The following is a 17,516-nucleotide window of genomic DNA, read 5'->3' on the forward strand; positions in this document are numbered from 1 at the left end:
GTGCTCTTTCGATGCCGTGAGCTGAGATGCCACCTCACTGGAGGGTGTACAGTTATTTAGTGTCATTAGATTTGATCCACACTGCCTTTAAGTTTTGGGGGCCCAGCTGGTGTGTTTGAAGATGTGGATAAATGCTTTGAAGAAAGGAATGATAGTTCTGAATAAATCAGATTTTTATCAAGCTGTAACCAGCTATAATGCAGTCTCCAGCAACGATCACAGAAAATAGTCTTTTCTTTTCCTGAGTCTGGTCTTCAAGAAGTCTGGAACAATGGCATAGATAGATGGCTAAACAGATAGTTATACGTTACATTTTTTTATGAAAAGGGAAAATACAGAATATTGTATCACTGGGATTACTCAGAGCCAGATTTCAGAGGGAAAGACTAGTGATTAGTCTCAGTTTAATCGCTAGTGGGAGATAGTTCACATTACCAAATGATTTGATGTTTAAGCACAAATGACAAACTGTGTTCAGAGAGGTCCAAGACTCTGCCAGCATGGTTGGAGACTAAATCACCTTTCCTCTTTCTAGTAGATTGAGTTGTCCTTCCAAATCGGGGTTAAGGTCATTGGCAGGGCAGCCTGCGAATGAGAGCATCTGTCTGAAATATACCTGGACTGTGGATGTATTCAGAAATTCAATTTCTGACGCTGCCAGTCTCTTGACCTTCACAAGCACACATGCTTACCAAAACATATGAAAAGGAAAAAAAAAAAAAAAGAAAGAAAAAAAAAGCCTGGATATTTTTATCTGACTTCAGCTTCAAATTCCTCTGAATGGACAAGCGAGAGCTGCTGGATAGCAAACATTACAGAGCCAAAAATAATCATGGGCCATGGAGAAAAAATAAATGCATTTAATCTTAATTCTAGCATAGATGCTCTGTTTCTTTTCTTCATATGCACACACCACTCTGCCTACAAATGATTCGACTTCCCCTCATGCTCCGTTGATGGCAGCTAGACGTTTTCTAAAGTCCTTGAGCAATCATGCCTTGGAGTAGATACGCTGAAATTGCTACACCAAAAAGACAAGCGCAGGAGCCCTAAATATACGTTTGAGCTTTTTTTCCCCTGCAAATTGACATCGGGAGGGATGCTTTGCATATGCTGATGAAGTACGGGCTTCCAACTGCCTGGGGAGCCGGTGTCCCTTGCAGCCGAGCGGCACTGGCCGGTCCTGGGGGGCCGCAGGGCTCCGGAGGGCCGTGCTCACGGGGGCTACCTGCTTCGGCTCCGCGCAGCAACAGTGAGAGCCATATGTGGAGCTGCAGGAAAACAGATGCTGTTTTTCCATTTGTGAAATCAAGTTGTTGGAAAGTAGTCAGCTTTCCAATGTACGAGAGAGAGCTCATCCCATCAACCTGCAGAGACAGTGTAAGCTTTTTTTTTTTTTAAAGAAATATTTGACAACATTTCCATATTATCGATGGCTGGAACAGTATAAGAAATAATGGTATGGAAATAATCTACAGATAAATGGCTTTAATAATGGGCAATTTTTTGTTGGCTGGAAGCGGAGTCTGTGATTTTCGTAAACAAAGGGGGTGTGCAACCTGGTTTTTGACTGCCAGATCTGCTTCCAGGCATACATCTCTAAATGTACAGTAGGTTTACTGTAACATCTTGATTTATTATGTAACAGACGTAAACACTCAGTTAGATTTCTTCTTATCCTCAAAACAATTAATAACATTGTTCCCCCAGAATAAAATTAAGTGTGTCCTGTTGTCAGATGAACATCAAACATGTTAAACCCACAATTAATAGCTTTCAGTTGCTTGTTACCAACTGAAAATAAGTGTGCTATAATAGCAAAATGTCTAACGTCTTAAAAAAACCCTCAATTTATAATCCAAAGTGGTTTTCTAAATCACTATGACATAGTGAAACATAACTTTGTGTAATTTTTTGTCCTCTAAATATACAATTTATTTTATCAGAAATACAAAGATTTAAAGTATCGGCTGGCTCCGGTGGCTCCAGACAGATAAGAGGCATCTTTTCTATTACTCTGCTTAACAGGACAATTTATGATACCAGAAACAAATAAAGAAGACTTACTGGAAAATAGCAAACAAAGACTAGTGCTATTTTACCAGGATTATGCCATTTAAGAGTCTGTGCCAAGATCTTTAGAATATTTTGTCAGCATGTTAGGATGCTTCATGTTTTTCTGCAGCATATCTATTTTTCACCGTTTCAGAGCTATGGGACTCTGTCCTAACTTCAGCATCAAACCTGTCTCTTTCCAGCAATATACCTCTTCTGCGAATTTTATAAAGAATTTAGGATATTAGTTGCTCTGAATTACATCTCGTATGTCTCAAATAGATGGGGTAGGAAGAATATAATTAGAAGTCAGACTCTAGCCTGGATTGATTATATACCTTATTCCACAAATAGAGGACCCTCCCAAAAAAGAAAAACAATCTGAATCTCTGTTTAACTGCATTTAACACAATGTGTATTCATTCTTTAGCAAATGGTAGCAACACTATTGCAGTCAATGCACATGAATAGCCAAACTTCAGACCTCAAAGATCTTACAAACTTCTGCTTATTTTTTTTTTCTTTCATCTGTAATTCCTACTTCTCTGGAAGTGGAGGCAGAGGTACAAAAAATTTCATGACAAGATTTGCTCCCCCAGATTTCTTAACCTTATTTATGTAGCTAAAGGATGAATGGTATAAAGAAGCAATAGAAAGTTGGGAGGGTGTGGATCTGAAAAGCAATGGCAATTCTGCATAAGATCTCCAGTCAGCTGCACTTATTTCTGGAAGAAGAATAGTTTTTCTGCGGCTGTTTAACCCACCTTGAAAATTGTGTGCTAAAGATCCATGTATGCATAATTTCCTGCTTATTTGTTCAACTACAGTTCATAAAAGCATCCAGACTTTAGTTATGCATTCAAAGTCATGGAAATGCTCAGTCAATGGAGGTTCACCCATCGGTTTTTTCATATATATAATTCATGCTCAGTGAAATACAGAAGCCTCAGCCAACATGCCTCCAAATCTGGTCATCAGTTTGGTTACACAGAGGTCAGGTGAAACGTGAACCAGTCACTCCCAGCATAAGATGCATTTTTCCTTTCACAGTATCACAGTATCACAGTATGCTAGGGATTGGAAGGGACCTCAAAAGATCATCTAGTCCAATCCCCCTGTCGGAGCAGGAACACCTAGATGAGGTTGCACAGGAAGGCGTCCAGGCGAGTTTTGAATGTCTCCAGAGAAGGAGACTCCACAACCTCCCTGGGCAGCCTGTTCCAGTGCTCTGTCACCCTCACTGAGAAGAAGTTTCTTCTCAAATTTAAGTGGAACCTCTTGTGTTCCAGCTTGAATCCATTACCCCTTGTCCTATCATTGGTCGCTACTGAGAAGAGCCTGGCTCCATCCTCATGACGTTCCCCCTTTATATATTTATAAACGCTAATAAGATCACCCCTCAGTCTCCTCTTCTCCAAACTAAAGAGACCCAGCTCCCTCAGTCTTTCCTCATAAGGGAGATGCTCCACTTCCTTTAGCAGTTTGTTCTGCGCTCACTTAAAGGACAACCCATCTGTCACAGCACAGTGCAGTGGTGGATCCAGTTGTGTAAATCCCTTTCTGTCTACCCTGCCATTCGATTATGGTGAGTCAGTACCGGTTTTACCAAATCCAGTACCCAGCTCTGTGTGTGACTGCCTGAACGCACGAAACCATCTGGGGTCTGACGCGTGTCATACCTGAGACTGGGTGAAACTCAGTGTCCCGCTCTTGCCCAGGTCACTTTAAAAAGGGCTTCCATTTCTTCATGGCAATTTCTTACATGATAAAATATCTGTGGAAATTTTGGAGATGTGGAGAAAGTGGCTGATGAGTAAGGTTAACAGGCCTTGGAAACCTTTTTCTGTAGAAGGTTAGTAATTTTTTTTCTCAAAATATACCCTTATCTCGGAGTCCAAACCTTTCTTCCTTTTCAGCAGTTGCAGACCAATTACAAGTCGCTTGTAAATGAAATTGTGTCCATCCCAAAAACATGCGAGAAGAATTTAAACTATCCCATGAATGAGCCACTACCCTTGTGTCAGCCTGGGCTGTGCAGGGCAGGTAGAACTGCTAACCTCTCCGTCAGAGCGCAGCTCGGTGAGAAGTCAGTGCCAAGTTACTCCTGATGATTAATTCTGACTTACAGAAATATTCTTGACCTTGACTACGGCTTTTAGATTTTGTTTCTTGTTGTTGCATGTGCATGGGGTTAGGGTTTTTTTTGTTTTCCTGTTTTAGCTTTACATCATGTTGGTTTGGGTTTTTTTTTTTATCTAATAAGGAATAAAGGAAAAACAGTTTGAATCATGTGTCCTGTTGTGGGGACCAAGTTAATTAAAATCCTGATGTATATATACAGCTGATACTCCTCACCCTAATGAAGAACATTAATTCTAGAACATGTGTGGCTGTAGTCACATTGCTACAAATTACTGGACTCTTTCCTTTATCTGTTTCCAAGAAAGTCTCCCCCGGTTAGTTAGGAAAAAAGAAAAATATGACGCCTTAGTTCTAAGCAGCATAAATTACATGCATCAATCAGAGGAAGCTTAAATTAAAATACACATTTGGCAAACAAATATGAATATGTTGATCTCATCTGTGAATCAAAATGATTTAATGCCAGTACTGACCCCCCACTGATCAACATGAAGGTCACTGCAAACTGCTTGATTCTCATTGAGAAATGTTGTCGTGTCTGTTAAAGATGCAGTTTTATACGTTCCCTAATGCTCAATCTAATCGGTAATTCCAATGTAGCAGAATTGATTTATTTTAGAAAGAAAATACAGAATTCATTTTTTTAATTTATGTAATCCAAAACAGATAGCTAAATTAAAATGTTAAAAAAATACATGTGGTTTATGGGTCTGGCTGAAGGTTTTCCAATGTGTTTATGATGTTTTCCAATCTAGAGGAATACTATTTGTTAAATAGAACGCTACACCTTTCAGATACCAAGTGATCATAAATCAGTCTTCCCTTATCATGCTGTTCATGCTTTCTGGCTATGGGAATAACTAGTTGTTTAACTCAATTATGAGGTGAAATGTTGCTATGAACGGATAATCCAAGGCCAGTTGGGTTGTCATTGCACTCAAAGGTCTCAAGCAAACAGATGAGTAGGACAGTGGTTTTACTAAAACTGGAACCGGTCTTTGTCTTTTATAAGGTCTTTGCATGCAGTTAAAACATCTTTGAAGTAGGGCTGGAGAAAGTCAACATGGCCCCAAGGTAGATGGCACTGGGAAGGAGAAGGGCCACGCCGTAGTGTGATGGTACACAGGCTCAGCAGCTCCTGCCACTGGGTTTCGCTGCAGTCCCCGATGGGAGCAGAAGCAGCAGGGAACAAAATCAGATTCCACCTACGGGGGCAAAGTCCCCAGTGAGACATAGGGGAAGTGGTCGGTCCAGAAAATATTGCTTCCTGCATTGCGCTCAGTGGCTATAATCCAGGAGGTTTAGATATATTCATGCACGTATGGAAATGAGGTTTTCTCCTAGGTATGAATGTTTTTGCATTGTCGTTTGTGAGGAATTGCACTTCCTAAGTAAACATTTCACACCTCTGTAACTGGGGACCACATCAGCCGTGAAAGCCAGCTTCTCAGTTCTGCTAAAAACCGGAGTCCTTTGTGGTTACAGTGTGAAATTGTGACTTTCAATATCCAAGACTAAACATTTTTATTTCTTAGATAATCTTTGCCAGTCTCTCTACTTAAGAATGATTTCCATCAGAGCATTTTTGCAATTTACTTCCCTTTTCTTCTCCATGTGGAGCTGACACATTCTTCATGGCTATTCAGTAATCAGGTCTTACCTTCTAAAGTTCCCAATAGCCCACCTGCAGTGTGAAAATCTTTTAGACCGTACTCCAATTTAAACTATCTACTGGGAAAACACAGGAAGAGACAGCTTAAAAATGCATTTTGACAGGAACAGATCAGATGTTCACAAAGGCTAAATATACTTTTGAAATTATTGTACACCTTGAACAAAGCTTAATTTGTGAATCTTTGGATTTCAGATGAGAAGAAACAAGAATTCATTCATCTTTTTGCTTAATAAAATAAAACCATCAAAAGATCATGCTACTGTATCATTCCAGTGCAAGCCTTGAATGAGCTGTTGGCATCTTGGAGTTTATTTAGGTCTCACTGGCCTTACTGATATTCTCAAATAAAGTAGCGCAGAACAATGCTTTACTGAGGGACGATACTTACTTTTCTGCTCTCCCTACCACATGAACACACACTACGTAATGTAATAAACCACAAAATTATGAGAACTGAAGTTTATTATACACCTTTGATTACCTTCTCTATCTCCCATCTGCTATCTTACATAGTTTCCTTCCTTGCTCCAGCTGTCAAAAATCCTTGAGCAGCCACAGGTAGCTTCTATTATCAATTGTGAGATATTGGACATAGAAATATTTTGCATCTCTTTATGCAGAGACAATTTTGTCATTCATCAGCCCTGCACATCTCTACATAGAAGTTAAAGATGGATGGCCTCTGTCCAAGTGAGGCGTCTCAGTTCTAGGGATTGAAAACACTAATGTTTGGTTCTAAAGTTGGAGAGCAGGTAACTATGGTTCTCAGGGTGGTCTCAGGTACTTGCTTTTAGGCCAAGGCATGTTGGAATAGTGAGCCACTGGAACAGTGGCCGGGATTGCAAGAAAGGCCATTGTAGATACACCTCAGCAAGAAGGAGAGGAAGTAGATATACATGATGTGGAAGTCTGTTCTGCACTTTGGGGCATAAAAGACTTTTTCAATGAAGAAATCAAACAAGAGAATCCACCTATTATGACAGAAAGAAGTATGGCATTGTTAGATCACTCTCCCGTACCTCAAGTTACTACATATCCAATCCTGCTGAGACAGAGGAAGTATCACCTTACCTCCGTGCCTCAGAAAATGTCAATGTTCATAAATTCTAACAGTTTTGACAAACCTGAAGGTCATGAAGGTTATGTAAAGGAACAATTTACTGATCTCAGTTTTGATTAAAAACGCATATAATAAACATATATAATGCTCTTTCCAGCTCCATGTCTTAAAAGCCAAAGCTCCCTCATTTACCAAGCTGTCAGAAAAATGTGGGTATCGATTATTTGCTAAAAGTCATGCTTTGTTGTCTGCATGGAATCTCTTTGGTTCAAACTAATCCTACCTCTGATACTGAGGAGTGAGTAGGTCTCACTGTTCACCAGCATTCATGAGCGATTGATTGACTTCAAATGAAGTGTGAAGATACAAACCCAACTGTAACAGTACAAAGGCTTAAGAGAAGGGTGTGAACATGGCCATCTTCTCTGCTGCAGCATCTGCAGAGCCAAGCAGAGAAGCAGGGCTGGCTAACTTAAACCAAATTTTTTTTTCTTTGAAAACTTTATTTCCCTCCTCTGAAGAAGACAGCTGACCTGAGAGACCATCCCTGGTGGTCCTTCTGCCATCTGTGATGGAGTTTGGTGCAATCACACACACAACTAGACAATCCGCAAGATCTGACCACTGATGGATGAGTTTCAAACAGTCTTCTCTTTGCTATCATTCATAGATTTAGTCAACACTGATAAACATTATCGGTTGCAGCACTGATGGATATTTATTTATCAATCAGTAAAGAGGAACATTCCTCTTTTAATATAAGCAGATTAGCTCCTAACCGATAAACAATTTCCCAGCTCTGCAGCTAGAACTGGTTGATCAGAAATAGATATATGTGTTTGCCTGAGTTGACCTTCATCTATTGATCAAGGGTAGTTGGCAAGATCTTAAGTAATAGCGTTCTTGGCTTCGCACATCACTTTCATATTGATAGTGTGGAATTGTTTCCGAGTCCAATACATATCTGCTGGTGAAATACGGGAACATATGAGTCTAGTCAGTCACACCCAAAATATTGTGGAAACTAGAAGCAACATATGTACTTCCTTGAATTTCTCCCACTGGTATGGAGCATTTGGAAATGCAGCGACTCTTTGGATAGGCGCTTGCTCAGTATCTAGCTAGCGTGTGGCATCCCCTGTTACAATCTGGAAATTGCTTAAACCGTTGGGGAAAATCAGCTGGTTCAGTGACAACACAAAACAAAACGAGTCTCCCAGTTAAAGTTTCATTCCCGAGCCTTTTAAAATGTCTCTGTCAAAACCACAAAGGCAAAATGAACTCATCTTCCTAAATGCATTAAAAAGAAGGAAATAGGACCACCCTTCCCTTGGGGTGCAACGAATCCTGCTAACAAGGGTTAACTGTCTTCTGTCACCTTCACCCTCAAACAGACTGTTCTGTAGAGTGTTTTCTGTGTATTGGTGGGGAATAAACAAGCCTTCAGCATCCCACCTGGCACCCACGCTTTGTGGTGGAAGAGGAAGAATTGCTCACTGTGGAATGAGCTTCTTACCCCTTCCCATGTTTTAGCAGAAGAAGATCACCCTCCTTCTTTACAATACATAGAAAATATTTTTTATTTGCTCCAATCTCTCACTGAATACAAATCAGTGTAAATAGCTCTGCAATGGTTCTACAGCTAAGAACTATTATCGATGTGTTTCGATCAGTTTTAACAGTGATGGTCTATAGACCACAATATCCCGTTCTGCAGTGCTAAAATGTAAGAAAATAACCCCCGAGGCTTAGTAAGCATCCTTTAATCAAATAAATTTGTCAGTATGAATCTACCTATGCTAGCGTAACCTTATAAAAATGTTTGATAGTAGCTTGTGGCACTGTGAAATCTAAAACTGCAGTACACTTAAAATTTTGCAGGATAAATTTGATACATCAGTGATGCTTTGTGTTTATTTTTTCTTTATTTATTCCCCTTTTCTTCCTTTCTGTCTGTTTTACAGTGTTTTCTCATCTTTCTCTGTGTAACCCTCACCATTTTAATTATCTGTCTGTTTTATAAAATCATGTCTAATTAGAAGATTTTAAATTCCTCATTACAGCATATTCTCATGCAGAACTTGAAATGGAAGTGATTATGAACTGTTCTAATAAGCACCAGATTTGCGCTCTTTAAAAGATTGGAATTGTTGTTTGTATCTGTATGCACATTAGTTTACCTCAAGATGTGTTAGATTACATTAATTATCTTTGCATCTGCAACAGAGAACATTAATGGTGGATGTAAACCTCATTCCTCTGAATTTTTTAAAAGTTCTTTTTTTTTTTTTTTTTTCTTGACAATGTGTATTTGCTGTACAGGGAAATTTAAGAGGGAAGGGCGGAGCTTGCTGCTGGAACCTGCAAGACCACTATTTTTCATTTCGCTGCAGACTAATTGTGTGACCTCTTGTCTCGAAAGGGTTTTGAGACACCGTATTGTCAACCCATGCAACTTACCCGGACAGTCTGGAAATGTTGAGTGCAGAGCAGAAAGGATAAATCTTATAAGGATTAGTTGATAACTTGAGGCAGGAAGGTTGACTTACATATGGTAGTCAAAATAATGGTAGATACTGTTTATGTACTTGCAAACATATAAATACTTATAGACCTCCAGTGCTGAAAGCACTGTATATATAAATTAGATACTCTATGCAAATACTTGTCTGTAAGTGAACTAGTCCCCTCCATTTGTAGGCCCATTTTTAGGCCTCACAAGTTTATTGTCATACAAAATATTTGTAGGGATCTAGAGACGAAAAGCCAAGATGATCTGGATTGTCTTATAGGCGTGAAACTTCCTTGTAAAGGGTATGTGGGTCTCTTCCACTCATGTTTAGGCCCACTTATAGTCGCCTTGTTCAAAAACCTTTTGCAAAAGACTAATAACCACGTAACCTGGAAGGCCAAGTGCTGTCATATATGTATCATGACTAAAAGCCATTCCGTAGATGTAATGTAAGTATTTTGGGAGAAATCAGGTGAGAAAAAGGTTACCACGAGCAGTTTCGTTTTACAACAGTGGTTTGAATAATTTCTGGGCCCCCAAACCAGAGGAGAGAGTTGTGTTTCACCGGTGTTCCCACCCCTGAGCTGTCGGCAAGTGCCTGGCAGGTATGGAAAGGGAGAGCTCTGCTACACAGGAGGAAAATCTCTGCTGGCCACCATTTAACTGCCAGTCAGGCCGCAGTAGCATAAGTGATTCAGCAGATATTTAGGCAGGTAAGTCTGTTGTTTGGTACGCTAAAGGGCTGGGGAATCACTTCTCGTGGAATGCTTTTAGAAATCAGATCTTATATTTAGACTATAAAATGGTATAAAGCTTGTCTATATGGAACCTCAGAACAAGTTACTTAACTTGACGATAAACTATACCTGTACCTCTTCAAGAAGTCCGTGAAAAATTCTGATTTTTCAACTATCAGTACTGTTATTACTGGTCTGTCTCAAAAGCAGGCACATTTATTGCAGCAGTGTCCCCATGTGGACTTCTACCAAAACAAATGTGACCAACTGAATTTTGGCTCCGGTTTTGATGCAGGCAAATCCTTACTAAGCAAAATACAAATACATGATTTTAATAGTTTCAACCAAAGTGATGTAAGCAGGAACTGAGAGGAAATAACTGTCAGCCAGTATTTGGAATTAGCCTTCTGGAGCCTCTGCTTCGTCGCTGCCTGCTCAGTTCAGGCTGTACAAATCCCTGTACCGAGGGGAGACGACCCTGCTCTCATCAGAGGCAGCATGTCCCTTATATACACAGATGCAGATCGGGCATCCCAGCTGACCTACGGACATGGTTTGCAGAGACCTCTAAGGCTGGCCAAGTGTGGAGGAATGAGAAGAACCACCTGCAATATTCAGTGGACAAGCTTCAACTCCTTAACACTTATTGTAACTTTGCAAACAGACTCGGAGGCAAACTAAGAAATTTGCTCTCTGGCTCATGAGAATAAGTACATCTTTTCAGGTACTTCCAGCCTGTGGCCAGAAACAAAGATACGGGGTCAAACTATCAAATTATTTTTATTTTCTATTGCTCAGGCACTTCCACAGCAAAATACCTACCTTGCAATCACCCCACTAAAATCAATAGGATGAGTTACAAAGTAACTTGCTTCTCAAAGGATCCAAGAGTATAGCAGTTTAAACCCTAATTAGCACGGATGAATTTATTTAATTCATTTTACTGTATTTGCCCCTTTGTGATGTGTCTGCTTTCAGACCATAATTCCATGACATTTATTTATTATTCAAAGAATTTGATGAATAATTCTGTAACAATTTGTCTCAGCTTATTGTGAACATTCAGGATTTGAAACATGAACTATTATTGCTCTCCTAAATCAAAAGGTGTGTTACTATTCCTTCAGTGAATGACAGTCTTAGAATCAAGTGAATGACTGTGGGGGGGAGGGAGGGTGGATTTAAACTGGAATATTCTCCAGAATTTACATAAAATTAACTCTTGTTGTGGGCACTCCTGCCATGACAAAAGCAAGTTCATTTATGAGAAGTAAACATAAATGATTGGCATGGTTTTTAAACATATTTGTTCAGCAATAGTGCATGCAACCTGGAATTATATTTTTTATTTATTAGATGTGCTATAGCTTATAATTTGATGGGAAACAAAAAGGGGAAAAGACAAGTAAAAGGTCTGAGGAGACGTTAAAAAGGCATTTCTTGCAAGGAAATATTCTGTAGAGTGAAAATCAATTTAGGTTTACCCCTCAGTCTCTGGAAAACAGACATTCCAACTTTGCACTCAGGAATTTCAGTGTTTTAAGTGAATGCAGACATATACATGCAGTGTAATTGCAGTGGTCTTGGAAGCTCATGTTTGTAGGCTGCTCCTCACCTCCCATTTGTTAGATTTCTAAACCCTGTGTGTTTCTGTAGCAAGCCCTGCACTATTTTCTGGATGACTGAAAACCACGGCTTGGCTTGGCTCTTTGAGTTTGGCCTTTGAACGGTGGCGACGTGGAGGTGATGCTCAAGGGTGCAGCTGACGCCACTGCAGCTCAGGCGGCAGAGGCGTTTCTGCAGGGTGGGCACCAGGCTGTGCCCCCCACTCTGCCCTGGGGAGGGAACAAACTTGCGGTGAAATACCACAACTCTTCGTCCTCGAACATTTACTCTGAGAGGGTCTCCTGTGCTGTTGCTTTGGTGCAGACCCAAAACCCTTCAACAAGTGTGAGGAGTTCCTTGGGGGGAAAAAAAAAACACAAACCAACTGAAACTTGAAACTGACAGGGGAAAACTGGAGGGTTGACACAATTACAGGAAATGAAATCGACCAGGAAGAGGAAATGAAATCGACCAGGAAGAGAAAACTAAATGGACCAGGAAGATTTTACAAGTATGTTAGCTGGGGACTCTGACAGATACGATCCCACAGCCCTTGTGTCTCTCCTGTGCATCTGTGTGACTCCACCATGCTGGGGTCTGAGGACCCTGTAGCCCATCTGTCCTCACAGCAGTCTCGTGAGCTGGGGAAGTGCTATGCTCGCTACCTTACAGGTAGGCAGAGAGAAAAAACCCACATAATCAGGGTTTCAGAGACTCTTCAGCTAGCAGAAATTTCTCCCCGAGTCCAAAGCATATCTGTTAATCACAGAGGACATGAACTATGGGAACCCTTGGGCAGGGGAAAGTACCATGTCTGAATATCCATGACTTTGGTGTCAGGCAAAAAAAACCCAACTGGCCAGATCAGAGCCATTTGTGATTCTTGAGCTGTATGAAAGACCCCACAGTTTTTCTTTCTGTAAGACAAACCAGTTGAAAAGCTGATTTATTTTTGAATCTTTCATACTCCATTAGAAATGTCCATCATTTCCTGGACAACAGATGATCATTTCTGTGTTGGTTGCGGCCGTGTTCCCTAACAGTAAGACTGGAGGAGTGCATGGCACAAGAGGGCCACAGCTTTGACAGGAAGGCAGGAGACCAGGTGCTGCCCCTCCAAGTGTCCATGCTAAGGGCATCCAGGGGTATCAGTCCCAAACATGTTGCTCACCACTGCTAAATCGCAGATATCTTCCCTTTAACCAAGAAGCCTTAAATTAAATAGGCAGGAGCATGGTAAAGGCTATTCTGTGACTTTCATTCTTTTTCTTGAGGATCAAAGTATTTAGAAAGAGAAATAGGGTTTAATTGTTGCTGAAGAGCTTGGTCTGAGGTAGTGTTCAAGCGTCTTAGCAGCAAGTAGGGCATAAGGACTCAGCATAGATGTAATATTGGGATAGTAAAAATCCAGTGCTTGTCATAGGCCTAAAATATAGACTGCTTCAATGCATTTCTTGTAGCAAACATATCAATATATATATTGATGTAACTGGTGGAGTGACACAGTAAACAGTGCTTAAGAAACTAGGAATCGGCTTAGAGCCCACTCCTTTTCTATAAAAATCCTGCCCTGTTACCAGGATTTGCCAACCAAATACAAAAAATTCCAAGATTCCAATCCCAATTGCCTAAAATTTACCTACCCAAATCTCACTTAAAAAAAAACATGTTCAGAAAGGAAAGTGCTACAAGTGCTCACCGCTACCTCTTTCAGCAGGGTCCAGTGAAAGCATCAATGCCATGGTGCTCTATGCAGGCTGGTTGTCAGTGTCATGGAATCATGGAATCACAGAGTTTTCAGAGTTGGAAGGGACCTCTAGAGATCATCTAGTCCAACTCCCCTGCCAAAGCAGGATTGCCCAGAGCACATTACTCAGGACTGCATCCAGGTGGGTCTTGAAAATCTCCAGGGAAGGGGACTCCACAACCTCCCTGGGCAGCCTGTTCCAGTGCTCCGTCACCCTCACCGTAAAGAAGTTTTTCCGTGTATTTGAACGGAACTTCCTCTGTTCTAACTTGTGCCCATTGCCCCGAGTCCTGTCACTGGGAACCATTGAAAAGAGCCTGGCTCCATCCTCCTTCAACCCACCTTTTAGATACTTGTACGCCATAATAAGGTCTCCCCTCAGCCTTCTCTTCTCCAGGCTAAAGAGTCCCAGCTCTCTCAGCCTTTCCTCATAAGGCAGGTGCTCCAATCCCTTAATCATCTTAGTTTCCCTTTGCTGGACTCTCTCCAGCAGTTCCCTGTCCCTCTTGAACTGGGGAGCCCAGAACTGGACACAGTATTCCAGTTGTGGCCTCACCAGTGCAGAGTCGAGGGGGAGAATGACCTCCTTCGACCTACTGGCCACACTCTTTCCTATGCAGCCCAGGATTCCATTGGCCTTTTTGGCAACAAGGGCACATTGCGGGCTCATGGATAATTTACTGTCTACTAGGGCCCCCAGATCCTTCTCCTCTCACTCCTTTCAGAGCCTGAACAGTGTCCTTCATTTCGTTTCAGGCACTGGTTATTAATGTCAACGCAATAGTTGCTTTGGCCGCGCCGAGGTATGAAGGGGTTTGCCACTCATGTGAACAGAAGTTGTGGGGTTTGGATTAGGGGTCCCTTTGTGCTTGCTAACGCGCAGGGAAATACTGATGCAAAGGCTGGGGAACGGGCTGCTTGTCGCGAGCCGCAAGATCTGCTTGTTTACGTGCATCTCCCGCAGGGATTTGCACTTCGTTTCTAGCAGTGGTACTTCATGCTGAGGAACAACGTTTGCTCTCAAAGTGTTTGCCCAAGTTCAGTATCATTACCTCCGCTTCCAAATCAGCAGTTTGCCCAAAGCTGCGTGGCAGGCAGCTGTCAGCCCGCGAGCGGTCTCTGGTGCTGCCTGTGCTGCGCTCTCTGCAGGCAGCACTTCTCTCCTGGACACCCATGGGCACCAGCCCGCCGCAGCATTGCACCTTCTTTTTTCTCCTTGCAAGAACAAAAGGAAAATCAGACCAGAAACTTTGCTTATAACTGGCACCAGGATTTCAAAGTCAGAAGCCTAAATTTAGGGTCTTAAATACATACAGGGTTGTTTAGAGGAGATCCTGGGTGTCAGCGCTTCCCGTTGAAGCCCATTAAAGCCTGCAAAATCTGCTGCAGACTGGATGTGGCCCAGGACTGTTTGCACACAAAGCTTCATCTGCTTTCAGAGCGCATTAAGGCAAACAGCCTTCTCGCAGTTTAGATGTGATTTACAGTCAAAATGATGTGAGCCACAGAAAAGGTATGACCAGGTAGCAGGTCCCTGCAGCAAGCCAGCGACTCTGGGACTGCTGAGGACACAGAGACTGAAGAAACATCTCTGACAGCCTTTAAAATGTGTTACATGACGGTGCTTGTGACCCTGCCTTTGCCCCGGGCTATGCTATAGCTGCTAGAATTTCAAATCTCTTTCAGCGAGGGCTGAGTGGTATCTGGGCAAAGAAAAGAAATAAATAGGTTTGGACATTCCACATTTTCCATTTAGGGAAAAGCTAACTTCCCTCAACTTTTGTTCCCCTTGGTTTATTTTATTCCTTTTCCTTTCTGTACTTCAAAGCTTTATTTTTCTTATTTAAAAAGCCAAGTAATTTCTGGTATCTCAGGTTACAGAATCCCAATGGCTTAAAACAGCTTCATCTGTAAAGGGTGGAGACCATTAGTTCTTCATGAAGATCTGATAATACTTAGAAATTTCAAGGTTTGACTGGAAAAAATAGGGGAATCCACATTTTTTGCACATACTTTACGAGACACCCACTTTCAAGTTGAAGGTCAAAGTTTTCGTGTGAAAAGCCAGAAAAGTCACAGCACAACCAACACGATGGCAACGCATAGAGTATCTTGTATGATATCCTGTTCATTTTGTCCACACCTTTGGTTTTTGTTACTTCACATGTTCTTGGCTGGATGTGTGTGGAGAGGGGGTGGGAGGCTGGAGGGAGTGGTATTTTCCCTTTAACAACAATATCCTACTTCCATAAAAGATATGAAGCAGACGACTGAACAGAAAATCTAGCTATTTTATTGCCCCAAGGCATTATTCATTTTCCTGACACATTATGTTTTTAATTAAAATTGCACGTGAGTTAATTAAAATGTTCATTCAGCCTTTTTTTTTTTTTTTTGCATGGGTGCCTTGTTACTCTCCTAGCATTTTAGTAGAAGGCCATTACATTTCAACAAACTGCTGGTTTTATCAGCTCGGACTTCTACTGACAGACTGTCATGTTCTCTACACCTTTTTATCTCAGATGTTCTAATTTTTTTAAATACCTCCTCTAGCGTGGGGGTTGGTTGGTTTGTTTTGTTTTTTTTTTTTTACAAAATGTTATTATTATTCTGCTACCAGCACCTTCCGTTAGTTGTTTCAGCTCATGTTTATGAAGGAGACATTGTCAGGAATGGGCAGGAAGGTTTCACAAATAGGAGTCACAGAAGTGTTATCCCGCAAGAACCGGAGAACATTGTCAAGGCTGACTCTTATGGAAACTGCTCAGATTAATCTGCAGTACAACTACAGAGTAACGTGGGAAGCAATGCTAAAGAAAAAGAGCATTCAAAGAAAGTAAATACCAAAATCCTGTAGACACGTTGCTTCTACTGAAATACGGGGAATCCTTTGGATTTGTAGCTTACAGGTATTAAATATTTGATCACTACTCTGGAAGAGAAAAATACTATAAGATAGGTCCAGACTTTTGCCTGTTGTCTTGCCCAGTCTAAATTCTGTTTTTAAAAGGTATGCAAGGATTTAAACAATTTGAGAAAGTATTTCTTTTTAGCTGAAACAATGTTCTTGGTCGTATCTTAGGATGTGCAGGAGAGATTTCTTAGGCTGTGCACTTGTAAAAGCTGCTTTACTCAGTCTTCAGGGAACCTATTTCTACCCTTAAAATTCCCAAGGCATGTGTGGAAGTTTGTCCTGCTGCCTTTAAGCTGGCTACATAACATGCTGAAACGCCGTTATTTTCCTGAAGCACCACCAGGGCCGGTTTTGGGAAGGGAGCCGTTGTTGGAAGTGTCCTCTGTCCTCTCCATGCAGTTACAGGCATCATCCAGTTCCTAAAAGGGAACGCACTTCAGATCTGTGGGTCATCTCTGAGTTCCCCAGAGGTTTTAAACATATATGGTGTCCTTACCTTGTTAAGGGCTGTCCTTATGGAATGTTACAAGTTAGAAACACATAAAAGCCCAATAAACTATAGCCGGGGTAAGAGATAGAAAGCAGGTAAAGCAAATGGTTTCTGAATAGGTGTGGAGCAAGCTGTTGCGCGTTCGCTGAAGCCTTCAAAGCCTGGGGAAAGGCACCGATGTTTGTAACCAACATCTTGCGTCCCGGCTGCCGCACCAGCACGTGCCTGGACAAAACAGAGCTTTTGGAGCAAAGATTTATTTTGTGTGTAAAAGTGCCACGCGCGCCTTCTAACAGCAACACCCCAGCCAAGTTTGAAAATCAGACCTCAAAACAACAGCTCCAGAAACTCAAATAGAGAAGGAGGGATGGGCCGAGGGGTTCAAATTCCGATCTCAGCTAACATGCGTTAGTGCCATTTGCTTTTTTCACACAGCATGAGTTAAGGACAGACTGTCAGCCATAACTTCGAGCTTCCTGGATGCTGTCAGCTCATTTCACAACCTTCACATTATTGAAGTGGAGCTTTTTACATTTTATTCTTTGACTCCTTGTTGTATCTTCATAAGAATAATGTGAT

Source organism: Vanellus vanellus (assembly GCF_965231255.1).
Source record: "Vanellus vanellus genome assembly, chromosome: 2".
Lineage (NCBI taxonomy): Eukaryota > Metazoa > Chordata > Aves > Charadriiformes > Charadriidae > Vanellus > Vanellus vanellus.